Source organism: Passer domesticus, chromosome Z (genome assembly GCF_036417665.1).
Source record: "Passer domesticus isolate bPasDom1 chromosome Z, bPasDom1.hap1, whole genome shotgun sequence".
NCBI classification, from domain to species: Eukaryota; Metazoa; Chordata; class Aves; order Passeriformes; family Passeridae; genus Passer; species Passer domesticus.
This window is the reverse complement of record NC_087512.1, coordinates 58,245,649-58,263,293: the sequence shown is the minus strand read 5'-3', so window position 1 is coordinate 58,263,293 and position 17,645 is coordinate 58,245,649. Positions and strand designations below refer to the sequence as shown.

Genomic DNA, 17,645 nt, shown 5'->3' with positions numbered 1-17,645 from the left:
TTCAGGAAGAGTTTCTGAAAAGTGTTTATCTACAAAGGCCAAGTCAGCCTCAGTATCACTCAAAAACCTTTTAAGTTACTATATAATTTTTCTCTAAGGTGAGATCTTCCTCTGAAGCATTATCACTCATAAGGTAAGAGGTGGAGAGAGACAAAAAATGTTGCATTAGAATATATAATTTTACCATTTTTCAACTGTTCTGGTTCAGGTTTTGGCCTTTATTTTTGCTATTTGCATAGGGATTAGGTATTCCTTATTAAAAGGCATTTTATAGACTTATTTACACATTTTGAAATAAAAATATCAGATTCCAGCAATAAAGGAATGTAGAAAGAGCTTGACAGCATGTTTTTGTAATGATTTTGCAATACAGAGACTATTATTATAGAGCTGTACTGGGATCATGAATAATACCTCCAATGAAGATAACAACAATAAGAAAATCACTAGGATAGAAACAAACATGTAGTCAGGATCTGTTTTAAGTGACTGTTATCTTCAACTCCTATGGCACTATGTAGTATGTAAACATATGATGAATGAGGGGGAAAAAAATGCATGCAAAATCAAACACAGCAAATCAGGTGCGTGTTGAAATGTTATCTCCAAATATCCAGTTAAGGGAAGGATTTGAAAATGGAATGGAGTGATTATGGAAAAGATCTAAACTTGTCTCATTAAATACAGATTTTCAGATACATACAAAGAGCAGTGTTACATTGGGAAGGCAGCTGCACCCACTTTCAAGGAAGATCCCTGAAAGTTTCTTTGTGGTACTTTTCAAAATACATGTGCAAGCAACGTTACGAAAGTGCAGAGCAGGAAGAATAGGATATGTGATGTGCCGTTGTGAGGGTTTCTGGCCATAACTGCAATCAGGCTCTTGCACTGTTTCCAATTTTTAGCCCTCAATATTGTTAAAAGCCCTTCTCTACTTGTACCCTTGTCACCTGTCCTTGTATCAGGAGCACGGATGGGGCCAAAAGAGCTTTACTTGACTTTTCTTACAATATTCTCAAGTAGAGTGTTATCAAAATAAAAACCTAACACTGAAGAACAGATTGATAATAGTTCTGTATAACCACTTCTTTGTTCCTACAATAATGTAGGTGGAAGGTGGAAGGAAGAGTGCAACCACCTTTTCATAGATCAGAACAGTGACCGTAATGAAATGAAAAACAGCAGTGTTGCTTGTTGCACTTTTTACTTTTCTGTTTGAGGATTCTGGTTGCAAATCTACAGATCCAGGGATGATATTAATTTAGTTGGCTGGACTTCACAACAAGACTTCTTTGTTGCCTTATATTGTATCACAGGAATGACTATTCTAATTGGGTGTTTTTAGCAAAATGATATTTTAAAAATATTTCTTCATAATATTCTGTGAGAAACTAATTGTCAAAATTATACAGAAAGTACTCAAAATGAAAAAAAAATCAGTAATGAATAGATATGGTTTTATTATGGCTTCTTCACAGCAATTTTCTGTAAAACAGTACTATGCTCAGATAAAGTTAGTGCAGTGGATAAATTCTCAGGCATTTGACTGTACTTTCATGTGGATGCTTTATATTCTAATTCAACACTTGTGTTGTATAGCAGGTGGTATTACCTTACTTTCTTGTTATGTTACCTATGTTATTTAATGAATTTTCATGCTTCTTATTTCATGAAAGTAGGTGTCTTTAAAAAGATGTATAGCTTGTTTTGGACTAGGACATCTGCATTAACACATATTTGCAAAAGCACCAACATTAGCATTTTTGGTACTTCCATTTCTGTCATGGTAGCAAACACTTACCTACCTGCATTTTCACAGGTCACACAAACATTGATGGAATAAGGTTTTTTCCCTAAACTAGGGTTTGTGATTTCTTAATGATGCTCTATTGTTTTGACTGTGTTCAGTTCCACAGAAATAAAGCATGGTGAAGACCTAATAGGTCACCTTATGCTTTTCTATGCCACTGAGGGATTGTTCCTTAATGTGTTTTTATCTTGAAAAGAACAGAAGCCCACTGCTGTCTCAGGAAACTTTTCAACAGAAGTTGATATAATAGAATTCACTTTGTTCATCTTACATTTGATTTTTCTTCATTTCATTCATATACTTCTATTTCATGATAATAATCTGACAAACAGACTATATAATTTTTCCAGACACATTTCCAAGCAATTGTGACCTAATTCTACAGTCACTATTAATGTGCTAGGTTCTTTTTTCCCAGGCCAGGTGTTATGAACCCTCAAAAGGGAACCTAGCACACCCAAGGATAGCTTAGCTATTACCTTTGGAGGCAAATAATGAGCAGGATGGCTTCTGCTGCAGTGTTAGAAACAAAAAGGCAAAATAACGAACAGAAAATCCGATCCAGGTACAGAGGTCTGCGCCTGGTAAAAACACATTCACAAAAGCCCCTCAGTTCTTTTGTTCTCCTCTTTTCTACCTGATGGGCCAGGCGGGACTTTTTGGCTTCTATCCAATTAGATGACCTCGAGTTTTTGGTGAAGCCTTTGGGGTCCTATGAGGTGGCTTTTCACCTAATGGTTGAGAGAAACTTCTGGGCTTCTTTCCTTTTTTGGGGGACAAAGGTTAGCTTTGCCACTCTGTCATGAGGGGGCACTCTCCTACACTCCTACACTAATGTACAATGATGAAAAGTTAGTCTCCAAATACAATTCTGCTAGTGTTACCCATGGTGTCCTGGCTACCTTCCTCATCTGTGTTGTTTTGTCTCCTCCTATCCATTCACATCCTCAGAAAAAGGAATTAAGTAATACCCACCTCTTCTTAGCAGAAGCCATGGGGAATTCCAAGTTTTGGCTGAAGGAGTGTAGGGGGATGCCCCCAATGAGAGAGGGGCAAACTAGCCTTTGTCCCCCAAAAAAGGAAGGAAGCCCAGAAGTTTCTCCCAACGATCAGGTGAAAAGGCACCTTATAGGACCCCAGAGACTTCACTAAAACCTTGGGGTCACCTAATTGGATGAGAGCCAAAAGATCCCGCCTGGGCCATAAGGTAGAAAAAGAGAGGACAAAAGAGCCACGAGGCTTTTGTGAAGGTGTTTTACCAGGAGCAGACCTCTGTACCTGGATCGGATTTTCTGTTTATTGTTTTTCCTTTTATTAAACCTTTTTGTTTCCAACACTGCAGCAGAAGCCATCCTGCTCATTATTTGCCTCCAAAGGTAATAGCTAGGCTATCCTTGGTGTATTAAGTTCCCTTTTAAAGGCTCATAAAACCCTGGCCCGACAAAAGAGAACTTAATATTTGGCAACAAAATTAAAGCAAGGTGTGTGTGATACTGTTGAATGCTTGTTAGTATATTTATTTTGGAAGTTATAAATATTGAAATAATCAACTGCTTTTGCTAAATAACTGAGGTTTACGTCACTGGTCTTATTTATGCTGTGAGGTTTACGTCACTGGTCTCATTTGATTCTGTTGCCAAACTTGTGATGAAATGGTAGTAAACTTTAGGGAAAAAAAAAGATGTTTGCTTTGGAAATAAAATGCCTAAGAAATCTTAAAAAATAATTTAAAAATGTTTAAGAAGGTTAAAAATGCTTTAAAAATTAATATTTTTGACGTGAAAATTTAATGCTTAAAAATTTAAATGTTTCAGGAAATTTCAATGCCTAACAAAGATATAAAGTCTAAGAAAAATTATGCATTCTTAGTAGTAAAACAGTAGTAGTAGTTGGATCCTGAAATTCCAATAGAGAAAAAATCTGCAATTCTCCATAGGCTTCACACTCCAACATCAAATGTAGCTTGGGGTTTATGTAAATTAAGAAATAATTTAAAAACCAAGAGGAGTCCTCCATTCCTTTTTGTTCTACAGTTTTTATTTATACAACAGAATTCTCCTGTGTCCTTAGCCTATGAAGTAAATGTGAAAAAATATACAACAATGTAATTTATTTGAAATGAAACCAAAGTATTCTTTAAAATATTTTTTTAAAAATCTTGTGATTTGACATTTTTGCCAAATCTGCCCACTTATAAATCAGTCTCCAATAAAACCATGATTATGTGAAAGTGGCCTTGATAAAATCATGCAACGTAATGCCTTTGTTACATATCTTTCTCTTTTCTTGGAGCTACAGAAAATTTATATCAAAACTTTCTTCTTTGAACTTCTTTTTAGGTGCAAAGATATCCTTGTGTACGCAGCAGTGAAACTTTCTTGCTGTTATTTTTAGTTAACTCACTGTATTTCTACAAACTTAATTGAGAAGGTGAAGTTTTATCCCTTTATTTATTGACACTATATATTTGAAAAGTGAGAATCATAACTACAAAAGAGAAAGCCCTGTGTGTACACTTGCTCTCACACATCTACCAACTGCAGGATAATAATCATATATTCTGATTTTCTTCATATGAATTCTTGATTATGTTTCATCACCTACTCATCCTTCTACTTGGCTACATCAAATCACTGCTTCCTTGTGGAAATGGGTCTGTCCAGAATTCTGACCCTTCACACAGGATTTCATTGTTCAACACTGTTCTGCTCCAAACTTGCATTACACCACAGAAAGAGCCAGTCTTTCACTTTATCTAACTAAACACTGATTTTTTTGTTTGTTTGTTTGAGTCCAGAGAACAAATCATAATAGGGCCTGAGGGATCCTGTGAACAATTGCAAAATCCATGCCTGTATTTCAGTGGATGCTGTGCTGGGAAAATCTGACTTTAGAATTAAAATTTGAATTTTAAGGTTAGAATTCATTAAGTACCAAATGAATAGGAAAAACTGAATATTATGGGTGCTCATAGATGATGGTGACTTTCATATAATTCCTTATTATGTCTGGAGTTTTTTAACCAGCTGAGTGCTAGGATTTGGATTTTGTTCTGAACAACGATATTTTCTCTGAACAATTTCTGGCAAAGTTGCACAACTGACTGCTCACCTGAATGTTTAATGTCCACTTTTGCAGAAGTATGCCAGCTGCTGATGCGTAAAAACTACCACTGGTATCACATATCTCTTACCTTAGTCACTGATATGGTCCAGCTTCACTGAGTTTGTGAAATAAGAGCACTTTGCTTGACTGCAGCTAAGAACACATTGTTGTATCACTATACAACACTTTTCTCAGCTTAGTCCTTACAATTTTTATTCTGATTTCCTTGGTACAATCTGTGCTTTTACACTACCTTCTGAGCATATTATAAACTTTTCCCATAGAGTCTTTCATTTTACTGTTATTTTCAACTTTGCAATATTTTGCTACTGCTGTGATGCAGTAGAAAACGCACAATTAATGAGAATTTTGGTATCTTTCATACTACCCAGAAGAGATATAGTACTTCTAAAGCCTGGGATTTAATAATGTTCTGTGGGAAACCAAAGATAGCAGAGTTTGGGTTTGGCTTTCTTTCACCCCACCAAATTTAATGGAGAATCTTGCTTCAGATTTCTTGTCCAATGTCATCCATTTTTCCAGAAACAATAAGCATTTATTTCTGCTGATGAAATAAATGGAAAAACACAGAACATGTAGAAATCTGGTCTTCAAGTATTAATATATTAATGCTTGGGGGTTTTTTTTTCTTTTTAGCAATTATCTATGCCTAGTGTCATTTTGCTGTTTATATTACAGTAGAGATTATAGCAAAAACAAAAGTAAAATCAGTCATCTTACTAGGAGTTCATTTTGAGGGTTTTTTTTCTTCTTGTGTTTTCAGAGTAAGCAGCCAAGTGAAGCTGCAAAAAATGATACAGCTGGTTGAGGGCATTGTTTGCAAAAGTACTTGCAGAGTCATCTTGAAAATACATTTTGGATAGTTGGAATGAAAAAGAGGGATGTTTTGACAGAGAATCTGGGAGGAAGAACAAAAATAACAAGATTTAAACAAGAGTCAGCATCAATAACTCAATTAAATTACTGGAAGGCATTCTTTTGCTAATAAAACTCTAGTGCTTTTTGGCCAGGAAGCCATTTCCTCATCCAGATGCTGCCCACAGCACACTATGATAGTGGTGGTGGACTAATTGCTGCATCACTAACACCTGCCAGCATCACCGGGAAATGGTGAGCTCAGGAGAGTGCCTGAAATCACACCTGGGGAGAAGTGGGGTTAGGGAGGGAATAATTAATAAGCTTGTGACGGGGTGGGGGGGGGGGGGGGGGGGGTGTTTCTGCAGACAAGGAGGGTAAATCAAGGGTACACCAAGCTATGGAGTGCAAGAAGGGCTGTTCTGAGCAGCAGTGATAGAAAATGTGTGGTGAGTGATAGCCAGATCTCCTGGGTAACAGATCTTACTGGGAGCTGGGCTGTTGCAAGGCAGTTGAGATGTGAGCAGGAGAAGGGATGCTCAGCAAGGGTCTGAGGCTGCTGTCAGGGCAAGAATAAGCTCTGAAGCAGGCTCAGAGTCTGCAGCAGCAGCTGCATACTGGAGGATGCAGGTGCTGACATACTGGAGGATGCTTAAGGGGCCTTTGCCCAGAAGATGAGGATACAAGTGATGTAACTCTCTCCTGAACCTGCAGGTAATGGAAGGACCATTGTTAAGCAGTCTGGAGAAGACACATTTGATGCCTCCACTGAAATGGGAAAGTTGTTTCCTTTGGACTGGAAAATATGATATTTATTAATTTTTTTAAAATCAGTCTTAAACATTACAATCTAGCATTTCCAATAGTTGCAGCTCAAACTTATTTATAATTTCTGTCTCACCAGGATCTGTAAGGTGGGACTTGTAGTTAAAATTGTTAATGAAAGAAAGCCTGTTTTATGTGACCTTAATCAAGTTCTAAAAATTGTTCTCAGATTTAGTCAAGAAGCTATATAAATACTTAGTTTATAAAGCCTGACAATCTGTGGGAAAACACTGACTTGACCACTGTGTTTTTAGAAGTTGAAGTTGTAACAAGAGCTTAACTTTTCAATAAATTGATTCTCATACTATATGGAAAAAATCTCTATAAACTTAACCTTCTTCACTCAGTTCATATAGCAGAAGCATCACATATGCATCGTATAAAAAATTAGCAATCCCTTAAATGCTGTTGGTAAGCGAAGTAAGTCTTTGTCTCCTTCATGAGAGAGAAATTTTAGTGTTTTGGAACCTAGCATATACCTAATTAAGGTGTATGTATATATATATATATATATATGAACATGTCTACATATAAACATTACACTTACGTATATAAACTTATAAAAGGGTAGATTTTGCACTTAACCATATGTATCTGCTGATCTACTGAATGGACCCAATTTTCATCTCTCTCTTTCCCTCTGCCCCCACCTCCTCCTTCACCCTATCTTTCTATTTTTGTCAGTGAGAATGAACAAAAATTACCCCTGTTGTCTTGACAGTATGGTTTAATTCACTGAACTAAAGACTTGGAGTGCCAAAGCGAAAAAAGGAAGAAACCTACAACAGCAATTATGTTGAAAAAACTTAAATTCTGTTATTCTTGTGCATCAAAAATATGTCACTTTCAATTTTGCAAATATTTATGCACTCAAGAGTCCCCTACAGGGTATTTAGATGGCTCATATTCATAATATTAAATGCAGATATTGCAGTATTGAGTTTGTTAAATTCTTCTTGGAAGGTTTTCATGCACATAGAAAATTGCTTCACTATAGACAGCCCTTACTCAAGTGTAACCCTATTGAAACTCAGGCTGAAGAAGCAGTTACTCCAATGAGATAGTAACTTATTTTCAGGTGTAGGCTACTGGAGCAGGTGTAAAGACTGCAGTCAGAAAGTGCTCTTTGTAGAATAACACAGTTGTAGAAATTATCCGAGAATAAACACAACAAAGAGAATACCATATTAGTGATTTCTCCTGTATTTCTTTTTTTTAAAAAGTGAGTTAGAAATAATTCTGTTTAAATGGTCCTTCTTTTTCCCAACATTAAGTCTTTTGATCCTATTTGAAATTACATTACTAGGAAATGAAGTGAACAGATTTTTTGTGTATATCTTTAATGGGTTGCTATGAAAGCAGAGTTGAATTGCTTTGTGTTTTAATTTCTGTCCTGTAAACACCTTGTTTCCAGCCATGGCAGGTTTCTGTGTTCCCATACTGAATCCGGCGGGCTTCTGCACAGATTCACTTCCCTGCCCCTGTGCTAATGTTTGCTGGCTCAGGGCTGAATGCACATGCCTAACTCAAGCATTAGTCATACCAATAAATTCAAATGGGGGAAGTGACCTTACGAAACAACTCATCAGAGATATACAATACATTATTCTTAAGGCTGTTCCGCAAACACATCTTCCGTTGCAGCCTGACGCAACCTGAAAGACAGCTAAATTGTAAGAACCTTTCATTTAACATAAAGCCAAATTAATAAACTGAATGATTAGCAACACCTAACTACATAATGCAGCCTTTGGATGAAAGAAAAAAAACCCCAGCAACTAGTATGTTTCTAACATGATTAGCAAAACACTTCTGAGAAATGTTTTTTGCAAAAATGTGCTGTTGTATTTCATGTCATTATATACTTTTAGAATGCAAAATTAATTCACTTCAGAGAATGACTGTCTATATCCTCCAGAAAAATATCTGGAGGATATAGACAGTGAATGTCCTTGCCTATATTACATTTACTTATCTTTGAAATTTGAAAAAAGATATTTTTCACACCTTCATTGAATATCTTGAGGTGGCACTGCATTTAAATTATAAATTATGTCTTTCCAGTTCTCTTTTGACTGAACTTTGTTACAGCTTCGGAATGACAACTTGTGTTAACCACAGGCATAAAATAATTCAGGACTCCTTCTATCAGAAGTGTATTTTTTACCCAGACATGCAAAGCACACAATTATTATGTTAAGGCAATATTAAGATGTAATATTAGTGTTCTTATAATTTTACCTAATGAATGATGGAAAATATATGCTCTGTCACATCACTTAGGTTAATGTGCACTCTAAAATAATACTTCTTAACCCTAAATCTCCTTGTATCTTTACATCTCTGTGGAATGCTTTCCAATGCTCAACGCTTGGCCACAGTGTGCAGCTAATATTCCAGTAAATTTTATTTTTATTTATCTGATCTGCTTTTAAGTATGTCTTGAAGCAATGATGCTTTATGTGCATGGGATGCACACAGCTGAATTTGGGGTTTTGGTGCCATCAGATGGACTTGCTGCTGGAAGTTGTGTTCCCACACTCCTTAATCAGTGTCTCCATCTCTTTTTCCCAGTTCCTCAAGGGCTGCTTCAAAGATTGCTGATATACTTGGCCTAGTACTAAAGACAGGTAAGCTTGTGTAGATCTTTAGCTCCATTCTCACTAAGTATCTAAATATTGTCTGGCATGACCTGCTCTGTTCCTGGCTGCCAGAAAGTGAGAGTCAGCCATCAACCTATATGTGATGCTTTCTGGTGAGGAGGCAATGGGCAGATACTAGTCTGAAACAGTCTGCAACCTATCACCTATACTAGGGCTATGGAAACAACAAAGGAAATCCAAGGTCAAGTTGGATTTGAGACAAAATGGGACAGCTTCAGTCCAGGTTGCTTGTATTTCTGCCCTTGAAAAAGAGGTTAGTCTGGTCTTTTTTGTTAGATTCAAATAATTTGGAACTTTAGCTGGTAAAACAGTAGCAAGCTAAGTACACAAAACCCCCCCACAAAGTTAAACAGATACTGCTCACTCCTGCAAAATTATCTTATTTGTTGCTCATGCTGACATTTTTGTCTAGCAAATAGTTTTCTAAAAGAGGTTTACTGCATGAACCTCTACTAGTAGTAATAACTATCATGTAATGCCTTAAAACAGTATACCTGCTTTAAATAAAAATCCTCACCGTCACCTTGGCAAACAATAAATTATGTCTTTATTCCCTTTTCAGATCAATAGAGGTATACACAGAGGTAGAGTTTATTTATAGGAAAAGTACAAGATATTATCAGAACTAGGGTTGAAACTAGGAGGTTTCAAGTGCTTTTCGTTTTCTTAGGGACTGCATATTTATATATCATTTGTCCTCTTCCTCTAATACAGATGAATTTATTAAGACAAGACTGTCAAAGCAAAATATCAGAAACATTTTTGTGTAAGTGTTTGTGTGTCATGCTACCTCTAAAATTAGTGATCATGTCTTGGTAGATGAGCACAAATCTGCATTAGTGTATTGCACAAAGAATCAAAGAAGGCGGGTTTTGTCATTTAAAGTTTGATTTAAATTTAAAAAAATTACTAAGCTTCATAGCAAACATTTTTCTAATATTCTTAATAATTCTGTTTTTCAGAGCATGGCCAGTGACTTATCTTCCTGAGGAGAATGGCTGAGATGTCTTTGAAATTACTCCTGGAATTAAACTAGCATGAGATCTCCTCTAACAAACGGAGGTAATTCTGTTGAAAGGCAAGAAAACTGAAGCAATATATGTCCAACTGTCTGTGCATTGACAATGTCAACTGCAGAAAAGGTTCCCCATGCCTAAGGCCAAAGGAAACAGTCAGAATGGGTAAACCTGAGGACATCAGTCTCTTCTGAGGGATAGGTGGTTAGTGAAGCCAAAAGCTTCTCTAGGTAATTTCTAGGTGCAGGTTTTATTAACAATGATAGCCCAGACTTTTGCCACAACAAAGCAACTTCTTGGAGGTTAATTAACTAGTTATTTACCTAACAATACTCAACATAATGGCAAAACCAGGAGAGGTGTTGCTTTTGGTTAGTTTGTAGAGCCTTTAAAATCTCAGAGATTCCACTATGAAAAAATCAGACAATTTAAAATGATAGTGTGGGCAGTAAAATTATGTAGTGTATTACTACTAAGCCTTCTGCTAGAAAATTCACAAATTCTGCTTTAACTATTCACCAGAACAGGTTTTGGTTACAATGCTTTTCTATCAGGGTGGACCTGACATAAAATGAAGTCAAAATCAGCCACATTAGGATTACACACATAAATAAGACAAGTAGAATTCGCCAAGTGATATTCACAAGCATAAATTTTCTTACTCTGGAATGATTTTTTGAAATTTTTTCCTTAAATTAGCCCTGGTATGAAGTATATCTGTCTCATTCTGTGTGATCAAGGTTACATAAATTATGTATGGCATTTTCATTATGGATAGTAGTCTGGCCTTAGAAAGATATAAACTATTATGAAATATCTTCGACTAATTGTTTCTCTCTTGTGAGTATTTAAAAAATTGTTTGTGTTTAAAAGAGTACATGATAAACTGTTCGTTAAGATGTCTGTAGTGTAAAATAAAATACTGCCTCTCCTAATAATTTCGTCAAAACAAAATTGGTACCATTTTAATTATGTTTAATTATTGTTTAATTATGTTATAGGTACATTGTGCTTCTGCCACCTTTGCTGAGAGAAGGAATAACTTGCCAACAATGCTGTTGGCATTATGCAACCTGAAAAACCTGCACCCCCCCAAAAAAGCAGGGTGCTCAGATTACTATCAGAACACAAATGAAAATGCTAAACCCATTGCAAACAATATGCTTCATCTTCAGAAGTTCCATTTACTCCAAAAGTGTGACCTGATTTCCGTGGGAAGTCTATAAACAGAGGAATGAAAATCTAGGTTCTTAAAAACAAAATCCTCATTCCAAAAATATGTAGGACAAAGGACCAAACTGATATTAAGAAAAAGTGTGAACAAAAATGTGTATATATATATATATATATATATATATATATATATATATATACACATATATATATATACATACATACAGTTCTCTTTAAAAGGAAGTATGCACAAAATTGTGTATTTATTCAGATTGGTATATATGCAGATGTTCCTGCAATTTCTAGTGGTCTCTAATTCTAGAAGAATGAAATGCTTATGCTGTTGAAGGTCTTTATTAAAACGTACATTATTCTATAATACAAGTACCATCTAATTTAAGAAATATTTTATTAATATGGAGTTCAACAAAATGCTTAATGTCTTCAGGATTTTTAGTGCTACCTCATATCTGGGAAACCATTCATAAGATCTCAGACTGAGTGTGCTGTTGTTGCTCTCCTCAGTCTTATTTTAGATATATGTAACTTAGGTGCTGGTCTTCCCTAGTAAAAAGGGGCTAAAGACAACAGAAAAGACAGCTTATCTAGAAGAAGGTGAAAACCATAAAAATTAAGACTCTTGGAAAGTAGAAAATGCCTTAATTCAAGGTATTCTTTATAATTAATTTAAGAACCTGTTTTAAGTTGAACACAGGAAAACAAATTACCTTGCCATTCTATGCAACTGTTTCTTCAGGAAAGCTTTGAGATTTCATCTAAATTCCAGGGTAGGTTCATCCCAGTTTTTAAGGATACAGAAAGACTCATCAAGCTAGCCAATAGCATCAAGGTGCCTTCCCCCTGGAAAAGGGTTTAGATAGGATGAATTTTATGTTCAGCTCAGCTGACTTGGATCAGTAAGGTGGGTGTAGTTGATGTGGTGTTTGTTCATATGTCATATTCTGAAAAAATTTATAGTTTTTGTATAAGAGAAACAGGGCTTTTTACATTTTAGAAATCATAAAACTTGTACAGTGGAAGCATAAGCTGTTCTACTTCTTTGTCTCTATGGCCTGATGAATCTTGAATTAATGAGATTCATGAATGAGGCAATCATGAATGAGGCAAATCAACTTTGCAAGTTGAGCAAGACTGAGTGTCCTCATCTAGAAACTGCCCATTCCTGGTGAAGGGGAATAGTTCTGACTTTCTCTCTAGAGATAGGAAATAGAAGCAGCCAATAATAAGGACAGGCAGAAGGATTTAGGTAGAATTTAGGCTGCCTGCATCCAGGCCAGCTTAATTTATGTAACTCCTTCGTTTTGACATCTCCACTAGCTCTACATCTGATAAGCCAGAGCCTGGTGATGAATTTGATATGTTTGGAGAGTTGAACAAGCTCCCAATAAGGTGTCTTTTTTTTTTTTTTCCTGAAAAGTAAGGGTCCTTTGAAAAGCAAATCTCTGTCAACATTATCTTCCGCTCTCCTACCATAACCACTACTATGACCCATCACTTGATTTTATGCTTTGAGGTTTTTTGGTTTTGGGGGATTTTTGAGTGGAGGAGAGGGGAGGCTTTTGTTGTTGTTGTTGTTTTTATTTTCTTTTTTTTTTTTTTTTGTTTGTTTTGTTTTGTTTTTATTAAACTGTGTGATAAAATGGGCTCTCCTGCTCACAAAGGGCAATATTTCACTAACCGGGATAAAGCTAGTGGCAAAATAAATGTCAGCAGCAAACCCAAACACCTCTTTACCTACTGTTTCATATAATAAATGTTTTAATTAACTGATCAGCACAAAAAGACCCTGTTCTTCCAGGGTCTACATGTTTGTTGTTTTGTCACCATTTTACAGAAAAAGTGTGTCAGGCAGTGAACCATATATGGCAAAAATAAAAAGATAAGCCCCTCTTGCATCAGAATCTTGGAAAACTGTCAGTTTTTAAGTTCAGTCTTAAAATTTCCCTAGAAGAGAATTGTGCTGCTGAGTTTTTGAAAGTTTAGCAGTGTAAGAATTAAAGCTTCCTTTGAAGCCATTATGATACTTTCACATAATGTTTTTCTTAGTTATTCAATCAGCAGAAGTTGATGGTAGGACCTTTAGAGCTGTAGCATAGGCTGCATTCATTTGAGTCAACTTTGGTCAGACACTTTCCTGTACATGGGCAGAGCTTGGAGACATACCATGTATATTTTACCTCCAAGCTATGCATGAGTGGAATTTAGGCTAGCTGGGCTGCTGGGCTCTGCATCTGGAGCTGGAGTGGGCTTGGTAGCCCTGTACAAGATTCTACAAGAATTGTAATCCTATGGACATTTTATTTGCAAAGTAGGTTTTCGTGGGCTATCTGTGAAGGGAAAAATCATACTGCGAAACAAAGCTTTATATAAACAGAGCGGAATTCTTCTGAGCACAATGGGGACATGTCTCAGTTTAGAGACAAGTTTAGGAGAAAACCCTCTATGGAATGAGTGTTTCCTCTAGATGGATTCCAACAACCCCTTTCAACTAACAGGAAATGAGTATTAGTGAATGAATGTGGAAAAAAAAACCCCAAAACCAACTATTTACTGAAAAACAGAGTGCCCACATAGCACAGGGAAAAGGTAATGAAATGCTAGCTACTGAAATGTCAGAACTAAACCCTGCCACCCTCCCCCCCTACCCCGCAACAAAACCCAAAAATGTCAGGGAAAGAAAAAAGCAACAGCAGCTTGCAACATGGTGGGTAGAAAATGGCACGGGCATTCAGGAAAAAAAGCCAAACACAAAACAAATATGAGATTCAAGTAACAGTTCAGGCAAACAGATGTGAACCTGGTAACTCTGGTGCCAGTCCCCTCTTCACAGCAGATGAAGAAGGTGGGCTTGGTGTGCTTTCTCTCAGTGGCTGGGCTTTTTCTGAAGTTTGGAGCCAAAAAAGAGTGGCCCCTTTCCTTTCCTGCCAGTTCCGATTGAACCCTGCTCCTGCCAGTAACCCTCTCTAATCTTAGACCAGTTCACTTTGAAAAATATGCCAAAGGATTGATGCTGCAGCCTCTCCAAGGACAGGGAAGGATAAGAAAGCTCCTTACCTGGACTAACAAAAAAGCCAAGCTGGACAAGTAAAAAAAACCCAGATTGCATGGCACCCTGGATGCCATGGGAATGAGACTTTGAAAAAAAAAAAGATATGCCAGAAAGCCCAAGGCTTCCCACTCTCCCAGCCCCACCCTAGAGATACAACAACCTGTACTGGGCATAAAGCAGAGGATTAGGGAATAGAGTATCATCATAAATTCATCCTAAGACAGAAAGAAAGTAAAACAGTCCTTTTGTTCCTTAAATCATATCTGAGTGTATTTTCCTTCCATAAATGAACTTTTTAAAGCTTGTGGTGCTTTGGGTTTTTTTGCCCTAGATGCTACACATAAATCCCTTTGCAACAGTGGGAGTGCTATAGACATATGCAAATATATGCATGCATGTATGTATTTAAATAAAAGTAGGAGACAGAACATGGCACTTTTTTAAAGGCATAGGGCAAGAAGAATACCCTTGGAAAACTGGAAGAATGCAAGGTTGGTTCTTATTTTCAGTGATGCTCTTTTCAGTTTTAGCTCATTCTCTAGAGTAAAATATTTTTATTAAATACAGTTTTTTCATTGCTTATATATTCTCTTCAAGATATGGTACAGAGCTAAAGCTGTGAGAAAATCATTGATGGTTGTTTAATTTGGATTAATTCCAAATCCACTGACTATCATTGCACCACAGTTTTTTGTTTACAGCTCAGCCACTATCAATCTGGACTTCTGAAAAATCAGCACTAAAGTGTCAAAGGCCCTGTTTTAATACAGGCCAATATTAGACTGCAGTTTATGCATCAGCATAGGGGAAGAGCAGGTAAACAGACACATTTTAAAATTTAAAATGTCTTCTCTGACTTCTAGAAAAATCTTAGCATCTACTTGTTTGAAAATAATATTTTTTTTTCTATTTTTCTTTTTGGTAAAAAGTAGATTAGGAAATTTTTAAACATAAGAGAGAAAATGCATGTATTTGATTACAACATCAACATGTGAAAATATGTGGATCTAGCTGAATGTTTGTACTTATATAAGGTAAAATCAGATTTTGACATCTGAAACTGAAACAATACTTCCACTCACCATCTCCAGCAATATAAGGTAGGATAAAAGCAACTGCAGTGGATGAGCCATACAAAACTAACAGCAACTACCTCAGAGCAAGTGAGCCAGTCTGAGTACACAATCTACCTGAATAAGGCAAAACCACCCCTAAAAACATTTATTTCCCTGTTTGAAATCAATTTAAAGCTTCAGAGATGACTTTGAATGCCTATAGCTATTGCCTTCCTTCTGCATTAGAGGCTGGGGAACACCTCACATCAATGTCAAGAAATGTTTTTTCATATCTTTGAGTGATTTGTCTCTGTAGTTGTCTCTGCTCTTCTCTGTATGAATAGTCTTAGAAAGTAGTTTATTGGAGTAAACAATCACTAACAGAAAATTTTAATCTCGTGATGTGGAAATTATCATTCACAGCCATGAGTGTTAAAAGTCTCATTCCAAAATATTATTAGCCCGCAGGAGAAAATCTTATGTTACTTATATAACCAAATAGGGATATTGATTTAGAAATAATTATTTTAGATAAAAAGTTATTTATTAAATAACAAAATATATAAAATATGTCTTTGACATAAATATATCACGGATAATGGAAGATAATCTGCAAAGATATTTGGTGTGATGCTTAACCATAGCAAAATAGAGTTGATTTGGGGAAATTTGTTTAATTTATTACCAATCCAGTCAGAGTACAACAAGGAGAAAAAAACCCAACAAATCTTAAAACATCTTCCCTCCAATCTTCCTCTCTTGCTACCATATAGCTCATATATTCCTGCACCTGACAGTCTTCAAGTAAACTCTTCAGAACTTCATGCTTATGAAGGCAATTGCTTCCCTGTCTTGTGGGCTTGTCCTGGATGGGTATGGAAAGGCAAGGTATTAACAGGTTACTTTTAGGTCCGATTTCCTCATCTCTAGTTTATTTTCAAAATTGCCAGCTGGGATGTGATGACTCATAACTGTAGTGGTGCATCATTTTTTTTTTTGCTTTTGTATAATGTTGTATGCAATAAGGTTCCACTCAGGTCTCCTCCCTTTTCTCTCTGTCTCCAGTAGCTCTTGTTCGCCCTGCCATTCACCCTGCTCCCCTCCTATTCCCCTCCCAGTTTGACAAATGTTACATTGTTCACCCTGCCCTGAGCCCCTGTCCGTCACAGGGAACCTCCCTCCCTTTTCCAGATAGTTCTACCAAAGGTAACCTGTGATTGGCTCAAGGGCCAGGGCCCCTCCCCAGTTGCCTCCTGTTTGGATCCCCGAAGTTGTCATTCATGTTGCTCCTCCCAGGTTCTTGTGTACTATTGGTTAACTGTTTTCGTATTTGAACTACTGTCGTCTCTGGGTTATTCGGAGTCCGACAGACCTCCTTCAATAAACCCGACCCTTGTTACCCCGTCTCTTGGCCTCCCTCCTTTTTTCGCCTCCAACGGGTTGCAGCTGTTTTCTACCAACTGTTCCTGTCGATCCTCTTCCCAAAGGCGAAAGCCTTAGGCGCTCTCCTTCAGAGGACGCCCCTTTGGGAGAGTGCCCCGGTGCTGCCGGCGGTGCTGGCCGTGCTAGCGTGGGCAAACCAACGAATTTGAGGAAGCCAGGCATCGCCGCTGCACATAACCATGTTTTCTTCCACAGCTGATTTCTGTCAGCTTCATAAGTATCTAATGGATGAAAAGGATCCTGTTGACATTGCTCCCAGGAGTTTAGATTTCTTATACTTGCAGATTTGTCATCCTGGACAGTGTATTTGTGTGAAATGACACCATGGCAAAAGACTGTGTAAATTAAATATTTCACTATGGAGTATGAGTTGACTTTTGACTCTCAATAAAACCCACTTCTGCATGATCTGTCCATAACACTTGACTTTGATCTTATTTCTCCTATATAGGAAAAGCGTCTAGAGTGAGACCTTGAAGGGATTCTTAGGCAACTCACATTAAAGCTCTGTAAAACCAGTAGTTTACAGGATACCCTTCATCCCATGTCTCATCAGGGAGACACCAGGGTGACTGAGTCAGGTCATGTTGATGGTCACCTCTTGGTGAG

The 17,645-nt window shown here is 36.9% G+C and overlaps 1 protein-coding gene across 10 annotated transcripts in view; it reads left to right on the top strand.

The window, feature by feature from the left end:
* Nucleotides 1-17,645, top strand: part of LOC135291302 (uncharacterized) — a 64,778-nt gene that overhangs the window by 37,874 nt on the left and 9,259 nt on the right. For 8 of the 10 annotated variants that reach the window (XR_010354100.1, XR_010354102.1, XR_010354103.1 and 5 more), the window contains 2 exons: nucleotides 9,191-9,246; nucleotides 10,242-17,455. The gene's annotated coding sequence lies outside the window, so the exon portion shown is untranslated. Of the gene's footprint in view, nucleotides 1-9,190; nucleotides 9,247-10,241; nucleotides 17,456-17,645 lie in introns of those variants that run through there. The other 2 variants (XR_010354098.1, XR_010354099.1) reach the window with 2 other exon arrangements.